Here is a 9,157-nt window from a genome sequence, read left to right as displayed (position 1 = left end):
TATATATATATATATATATATATATATCAGCCTTTGTTTTTTTGGTATTGGCTTGCTTCACTTAGCATTATATCTTCCAACTCCATCCATTTACCTGAAAATACCATAATTTTATTCTCTTGTAATGCTGAGTAATCTTCCATTGTATATATATATACCAAAGTTTCCCTATCCATTCATCTACTAAAGGACATCTGGGTTGGTTCCACAATTTAGCTATTGTGAATTGTGCTGCTATAAATATTGATATGGTTGTGTTCCTATAGTTTGCTGTTTTTAAGTCCTTTGGGTATAAACTGAGGAGTGGGAGAGCTTGGTCATATGGTGGTTCAATTCCAAGTTTTCCAAGGAATCTCCATACTGCTTCCAGATTAGCTGCACCAATTTGCAGTTCTACCAGCAATCTATGAGTGTGCCTTTCCCCTACATCCTCGCCAATGCTTATTGTTGCTTATATTCTTAATAATTGCCATATGACTGGAGTGAGATGAAATCTTAGAGAAGTTTTGATTTGCATTTCTCTAATTGCTAGAGATGTTGAACATTTTTTCATATGTTTGTTGATTGATTGTATATCCTCTTCTGAGAAGTGTCTGTTCAGTTCCTTGGCACATTTATTGATTGGGTTATCTGTTTTTTTTTTTTGGTGTGAAGGTTTTTGAGTGCTTTATATATTCTAGAGATTAGTGCTCTATCTGATGTGCAATGGTAAAGATTTGCTCTTATTATGTAGGCTCTCTATTCTTTCACTTATTGTTTCTTTTTCTGAGAAAAAGCTTTTTAGTTTGAATCCATCTCATTTATTGATTCTTGGTTTTAATTCTTGCACTATAGGAGTCTTATTAAGAAAGTTGGGGCCTAATCTGACCTGATGGAGATTTGAGCCTACTTTTTCTTCCATTAGGTACTAGATCTCTGGTTTAATTCCTAAGTCTTGATCCACTTTGTGTTGAGTTTTGTACATGGTGAGAGATAAGAGTTTAATTTCACTTTGTTACATGTAGATTTCCAGTTTTCCCAGCACCATTTGTTAAAGAGGCTATCTTTTCTCCAATGTATGTTTTTGGAAACTTTGTCTAATATTATAAAAAGCTGTAGTTATGTGGGTTAGTCTCTGTGTCCTCTATTCTGTACAATTGGTCTACCAGTCTGTTTTAGGTTTGTTTATTTGTTTGTTTTGTTTGTTTGTTTTAGTGCTGGGGATTGAACCCAACCAGTCTGTTTTAGTGCCAACATCATGCTGTTTTTGTTACTATTGCTCTGTAGTATAGTTTAAGGTCTGGTATAGTAATACCACCAGCTTCACTCTTTTTGCTAAGGATTGCTTTAGCTATTCTGGGTGTCTTATTTTTCCAGATGAATTTCATGATTGCCTTTTCTATTTCGATGAGGAATGTCATTGGAATTTTGATTGGGATTGCATTGAATCTGTAGAGTACTTTTGGTAATATGGTCATTTTGACAATATTAATTCTGCCTATTCAAGAACAAAGTGGAAAAGGAAAAAAAAAGAAAAGGAAAAAAAAAGAACAAAGTGGATCTTTCCATCTTCTAAGGTGTTCTTTAATTTCTTTCTTTAATGTGTTGTAGTTTTTGTTGTAGAGGTCTTTCACCTCTTTCATTAAGTTGATTCCCCAGTATTTTTTTTTTGGTGGTTATTGTAAATGGGATGGTTTTCCTAGTTTCTCTTTCAGCAGATTTGTCAATGATGTACAGAAATGCCTATGATTTATGAGTGTTTATTTTATATCCTGCTACTTTGTTGGATTCATTTATTAGTTCTAGGAGATTTCTGGTGGAATGTTTTGGGTCTTCTAGGTATAGAATCATATCATCTGCAAAGAGTGATAATTTGAGTTCTTCTTTTCCTATACGTATCCCTTTAATTTCTTTCATCTGACTAATTGCTCTGGCCAGTGTTTCAAGAGCTATGTTGAATAGAAGTGGTGAAAGAAGTATCCCTGTCTTTTTCCAGTTTTTAGAGGGAATGCTTTCAATTTTTCTCCATTTATAATGATGTTGGCCTGGGGCTTAGCATAGATAGCCTTTACAATGCTGAGGTATATTCCTGTTATCCCCAGGTTTTCTAACATTTTTAACATGAAGGGATGCTGTATTTAATCAAATGCTTTCTTAGCATCTATTAAGATGATCATATGATTTTTATCTTTGAGTCTACTGATGTGATGAGTTACATTTATTGATTTCTATATGTTGAACCAACCTTGGATCCCCAGGATAAACCCTATTTGATCATGGTGCACTATCTTTTTGATATTAGAATAGAGGAGGGTTCAGAGATTCAAACCAAAGGAAAGGAATGCACAATCTCTTCAATGAAATAATATCAGAAAATTTCCCAAGCATGAAGAATGAATTGGAAAATCAAATACAAGAGTCCTATAAGACACCAAATGTACAAAATTACAACAGATCTACACCAAGGCACATTATAATGAAAATGACTAGCATATAGAATAAGGATAGAATCTTTAAGGCTGAAAGAGAGAGAAATTAGATTACATAGAGGGGGAGGCCAATTCAAATCAGCAGATTTTTCAACCCAGACCCTCAAAGCCAGGAGATCCTGGAACAACATATACCATTCTCTAAAAGATAATGGATGCCAACCAAGAGTCTTTTATCCAGAAAAATTAATTAATTCAAAATTGATGATGAAATAAAAACCTCCCAAGATAAACAAAAGCTAAAAGAATTTACAGCAAGAAAATCTGCACTACAGAACATTCTTGGCAAAATATTCCACGAGGAGAAAATTAAAAACAACAATGAAAATATGCAAAGGGAAGAACTACAATAAAGGAAAAGACACCCAAAGAAGAAGCCAAGTCAAGCTAAATACCTAAAATAAACAAAAATAACCGGTAATACAAATCATGTCTCAATATTAACCCTAAATGTTAATGGCCTAAACTCACCAATCAAAAGACATAGGCTGGTGGATTGGATTTTAAAAAAAAAAGACCCAATAATATTCTGCTTTCAAGACTCATCTCATAGGAAAAGATGTCCACAGGCTAAAGGTGAAAGGTTGGGATAAAATATACCATTCACATGGTCTACATAAGCAAGCAGGGGTTTTCATCCTCATATCAAGTGAAGTAGACTTCAAGCCAAAGTTAATCAAAAGGCATAAATATGGACATTTCATACTGCTTAAGGGAATCATACATCAACAAGACATTACATTTATAAATATATATGCCCCAAACAATGGAGCATCTATGTTCATCAGTCAAACTCTTCAAGTTCAAGTGTCAAATAGACCACAACACAATAATTCTGGGTGACTTTAACACACCTCTTTCACCACTGGATAGATCTTCCAAACAAAAGCTCAACAATGAAACTATAGAACTCAATAATACAATCAATAACTTAGACTTAACTGATATATATATATATATATATATATATATATATATATAGAGAGAGAGAGAGAGAGAGAGAGAGAGAGTATTATCCATCAATGAGCGAATACACTTTCTTCTCAGCAGCACATTGATCCTGCTCTAAAATAGATCATATATTATGCCACACAGAAAATCATAGTAAATACAAAAAAGTAGAGATACTAACCTGCATTCTATTAGACCACAATGGAATGAAATTAGAAATCAATGATAAATAAGAAACAAAAGCTACTCCAACACCTGGAGACGAAATAATATGCTACTGAATTAGCAAGGAGGAGATTAAAAAATTCTCAGAGGTCAATGAGAATACCGATACAACATATCAAAATCTCTGGGACAATATGAAGGCAGTTCTAAGAGGAAAGTTCATTGCATGGAGTTCATTCCTTCAAAGAAGAAAAAGTCAACAAATAAATGACCTAATGTTACATCTCAAAGTCCTAGAAAAAGAAGAACAAATCAACCCCAAAAGCAGGAAGAGACAGGAAATAATAAAAATCAGAGCTGAAATCAATGAAATTGAAACAAAAAAACAATTGAAAAAATTGAGAAAACAAAAGTTGGTTCTTTGAAAAAATAAATAAAATTGATAAACCATTAGCCATGCTAATGAAGAGAAAGAAAGAGAAAACTCAAATTACTAACATCCGTGGTGAAAAAGAAAATATTATGACGGACACTATAGAAATAAGAAGATAATTATAAGTTATTTTGGGAATTTGTACACCAATAAAATAGAAAATATCGAAAACATCGACAAATTTCTAGAGGCATATGATAAGCCCAAACTAAATCAGGATGATATAAACAATTTAAACAGATCAATTTCAAGCAAGGCAATAGAAGCCTACCAACCAAGAAAAGCCTAGGACCAGATGGATACACAACTCAATTCTACAAGACCTTTAAAGAAGAATTAATATCAATACTTCTCAAACTATTTCATGAAATAGAAAAAGAGGGAACACTTCCAAACACATTCTATGAGGCCAATATTACCCTGACTCCAAAATCAGACAAAGACACATCAAAGAAAGAAAACTTCAGACCAATATATCTAATGAATATAGACGCAAAAATTTCAATAAAATTCTGGCAAAGGTTATCGGTAGTTTTAATAATTACTCTTGGATGACTATCAAGTGGAAGTGTCCTAGATAAACTGAGAAGTATAGTCACCTCTTACATAACTAAATTTTCTTTGGTTGAAAACAAACAAGAAAACAATTTGGAAATTATACCTCAGGCTCAATTAATTAAGTCTTGTTGGTTTAAAAGTAATTGTCAGATGAATATTTAAGCAATTATAAGCTCTAAGAATCAGAGCTAACACTGAGAGCTAGGCCACTGTTCTAAATATTTCACACACATTAAGTAATTTAATCTTCAATTAAGAAATTATGAAGTAGGTATTAATAGGAATATTTGTCCCACTTTATAGTGAAGGAATATAGAATATGTTAAAGTGACACTCTCAAAGTTAGTTGTTGATTATGCTGGTGCTAGAGTGAGAACTCTGATCTAGGTTTTTGTTACCATAGTTAATGTCCCAATATACACTCTATTGCCTTTTACACTCTTAAGTCCTGGCTTGCTTGCCTCTTACATTTGAATTTCAGATTAATGATGGATAACTTTTTTAGTACAAGTGAATCCCATGCAATGTTTGAGATAACCTTTGCCATATCCTCTTAGCATGGCATGATCGGAGTCCCCTGATGTCTACGTGTGGGCCAGTACCCCAGATCACCTGCTGAAGTGCTCTATGGGCTGCAAAACTGAGGGCTGTGCTCTCAGCAGGGCTCATCATCTTAAACCAGAATCAGTTCTGACTACACTGCTGGTTATGCAGCAGATGCTGAGTCTCAGCCTCATCCTTTTCCCACCTGGAAATACATATTTGAATATTTATATGAGCATTACAAACATCAAGAACTGCCTTAAGAATATTTAAGAATAAAACATTAACTGAATTGACCTAGAAAAAAACCCTTAATTCAAATGAAAAAAAAAAGTTTTGTTTGCCTATATTTTTGAACAAGAAAGGCAAAATTCTACTGTCATGTTGTTTCATCACAAGTCACAAATGATCTCTAGTATGTATTAGAATTCCTATAAAGAAAATCTTGGTGAGTTTTTAGCAACACTTAAAATGCTGAGCAGTCTTTGTTCTTCCATTAAGTTATAATTGTCCTCATTGGCTGACATCTAAGAACATACCTTACAACTTGAAAAGCAGGAAAGCAGTTGGAGTACCATCTATAAATTCTGGGTTCCAACTCCATCTGCATGTAATTATCAGAGCCTTAGTTTCCATATTTCTAATACTGGACACCCAGCTGAAAGCACTTTTTAAACTACTTAGCATTCAACATGTGAAAAACTGTATCTTATAGTTCTTAGATTTTCTTCAGGAATCTTTCAGTTGCACAAAGTTCTTTTGAAATTCAAATGAAAAGTGGTAAGTAAAACATAGAATAACTATAAATGTAATTCAAGTTTAACCATTCCAAAGGCCATCTTATAATCTTAACTTTAGTTGACTTCTGTCTCTATCCATTTAGTGGACTGAATAGTGACCTCCAAAAGATATATTCAATTGGAACTTCTGAACATGAATTTATTTAGAAATAATCTTTGTAAGACTCTCAATTATCTTGAAATGAGATCATTCTGGATCTAAATTGGGTCCTAAGTGCAATGATGGATATATCTGTAAGGGAAGGGCAGAGGGAGACTCAAGACACAGGGGCATGGAGAGAAGGCCATGTGAAGACAGAGGCAGAGACTGGAGTTATTTTGGCACCAGCTAAGAAACATTGAGAGTGACCAGGAGCTAGAAGAAACACAAAAGTATTTTTCCCTAGAGCTTCTGGAGAGGTCTTGCTGATTTTAGACATCTGGCCTCCAGAACTGGGGAAGAATATATATTCTTATAACCGATTGGCTGTAATAATCTTTTGTGGTGGTCTAAGGAAACCAATAAAATCCACATCTAGTCCACCAACAAATTATGGCAATTCAATCTTCAAATATGCCTGGACCATACACTGCCTCTACGCCATTAATTACTCTAAGCCACCATGGTCTCGTTACTGGAGACCTTCCTTAGTCCCTGAAAAACCCAAGTCACAGCAATTGGAATGTGATTAAAAACTGAAATCAAATCTTGTTGTTCTCGTCTGAAAACACTCCATGTACTTCCCATTTCTTCCAGAATCTAACCCAAATGGCTTTATTGTGTCTAGAAGACTGGATATGATCTCACCCGTGCTCTCTCTGTCCTCTTATCACTCCACTTCCTGCACTTTCTTGCTGTTTATCACTAGTGCCAAGCACACTCGACCTCAAGTATTTGCATGATCTCCCTTCTGCCAAATAACCACAGCCTATTTCATGGCAGGTCCCTGCTCAAAACTCTCTTCTTGAGACAAGTCTTGCCTGTTTGTCCTGTCCTAAATGGCTTACTCCAATTACTATAGCCAACATTCTACTGTCTTTTCTTGTTTATGTTCCTGTTTATAGTCTCTCTCTCTCTTACTAGGACAGCTAACTAAGTGTCAAGACTTGCCCATCTTGCTCATTGCAGTGTTTCCAGTACCAATGCTCAGCAATTGCAGCCACTAATAAATATTTGTTGAATGAATGAAGGAACCAACGTACCTTGTTATAAAGGGTGTGGGCCAAAGAGGATGGAGATGGTATCTACTTTCAGCATTACTCCAAACAGTACTTTCTAGAAAGTAATCTAGAAGGCCACCTACACACATTCTCAGTGAACAGAATAAGAGGCACCACCAAAGGGACCAACCCATTGTAGTTACAAAGCCAGATACAGAGTGAGAGCATTGTTAAGCAGTATTAGTTTTCAGTAGGGTATTTTATAATATTTATGGCTGTCACGTCCAGGAGATATCTAAGAATTCATTCCTGAAGAAAATTTGAGGACTATAAGAAGATACAGTTTTTCACATGTTGAATGCTAAGTAGTTTAAACAGTGCTTTCAGCTAGGTGTGGTGGTGCATGCTTATTATTACCGAAACTTGGGAGGGTGAGGCAGAAGGATTGAAAGTTCAAGGACAGCCTCAGCAACTTAGTGAGGCCTTACAATTTCGTGAGATCTTGTCTCAAAATTGAATAAATAAATAAATGAATGACTAAAAAGGCCCTGGGGATGTGGCTCAGTGGTTTAAGCATCCCTGGGTTTAATCCCCAGTACTAAAAAAAAAAAAAAAAAGAAAATTATTTGATTTTGTTACTTGCCTGAGTTAGTGATGGCAGATAATATTACTCCCATTTTACAGATGAAAATAAGGAGACCAAATGACCTGTATGAGTATTCACAACTATACAATTGGCCTATGGGCAGTCGCAGACCCAAATCAGGACTTCAGGTTTCAAATTCTTATTTCCTTACATTCATTGATTTGCTTAAAGTTTATCATTGAACAACTGTTTCAGGAACTCCTTTAGGTGCAGCATATAAGGATAAAAATGTCAAGCTGGGCATGGTGGTGCAGGCCTGTAATCCCAGTGGCTGGGGAGGCTAAGGCAGGAGGGTCAGGAGTTCAAATCCAGCTTCATCAATTTAGTGAGACCCTAAGCAACTCAATGAAACCCTGTCTCTAAGTAAAATAATGATGATGATGATGATGATGATGATGTTGTTGGGGATATTGCTCAGTGGTTCAATCCTTGGTACCAAAACCAACCAAACAGACAAACATACAAAAAAAGTCAATAATCTTTGTCTTCTGGTAGTATGAGCAAACAGTAATTGAAGATTACAATACAATTCAAGAAAAAAAAAGTGCTATCTTGAGCAAGTAGCCACAATCACGAAATCGAAAAAATTAAATTTGGAATTCGGCAACTAACAGATGTCACTGGAAGGGAGAAACTGAAGTCCCAGGAAATATTTCTAAACTTGAAAACTGTCTTGAATAACCACCATAAAGGCATTGAAATGGCACTGGGAGAGTGTTATACTAGGATAAAAAAGGCAATTGAATTGAAGAGGGGGATGTTCATAATTTCCACCTGCTGGCACAGTTATGAGTCTTTTTAAATGGCTTGACGTCTTGAATTTATGGTTGGGAAGGGAATTGTCTAGTTGAAGCTACAGGAGTATCAGAAATAACAAAGTTTGTTCCAGCAGTTTTTATATAGTCTCAAAGTGATCATTTTATAAGATGTGCATTTAATGTAGACTTCCGTTAATTTATAATCAAAATAACTAACTTGTGCAGCTAAGGAAAAAAAAATGTCTTCGGTTTTTCAACTGGAAAAAAAGTGCAATATATGTACCTGGGGGAAAAACCAGTACAGTAAATGACACCCTTCTCCCCCTCCCCCTGCTCCATTCCCAAGTCCCTTTTCCCCATCGCTGCTACGGATAAGTTCCCTCTATCTGGAGCAAGGTCCTTCCTGAAGGTGGGGACTGGACTTGACGGCGCTGGCTGACTTTATCTCCATTCTGTGGGCGATTGTGGCACAGGTCGAGCTACCCATGGTAGCAAGGCTGCTGTTCGCAGTGTGGGGGCTGCGGAGGGGAAATTTATGGGGGACCGTCCTACAGTGGGCAGGAACAGCCAAAACTCAGCGGTCCAGATGATCTTCGGATGGAGAGGAAGAGCCGGGGCTCCGGTCAGCCTGGAGCGCGGGGCGGGGCGGCCAGGCGCGGGGCGGGCGGACGCGCGACGACGAGCAGCGGCAGGGC

Source organism: Marmota marmota, unplaced genomic scaffold (genome assembly GCF_001458135.2).
Source record: "Marmota marmota marmota unplaced genomic scaffold, marMar, whole genome shotgun sequence".
Lineage (NCBI taxonomy): Eukaryota > Metazoa > Chordata > Mammalia > Rodentia > Sciuridae > Marmota > Marmota marmota.
Note: the sequence above shows the minus strand (reverse complement) of the source record.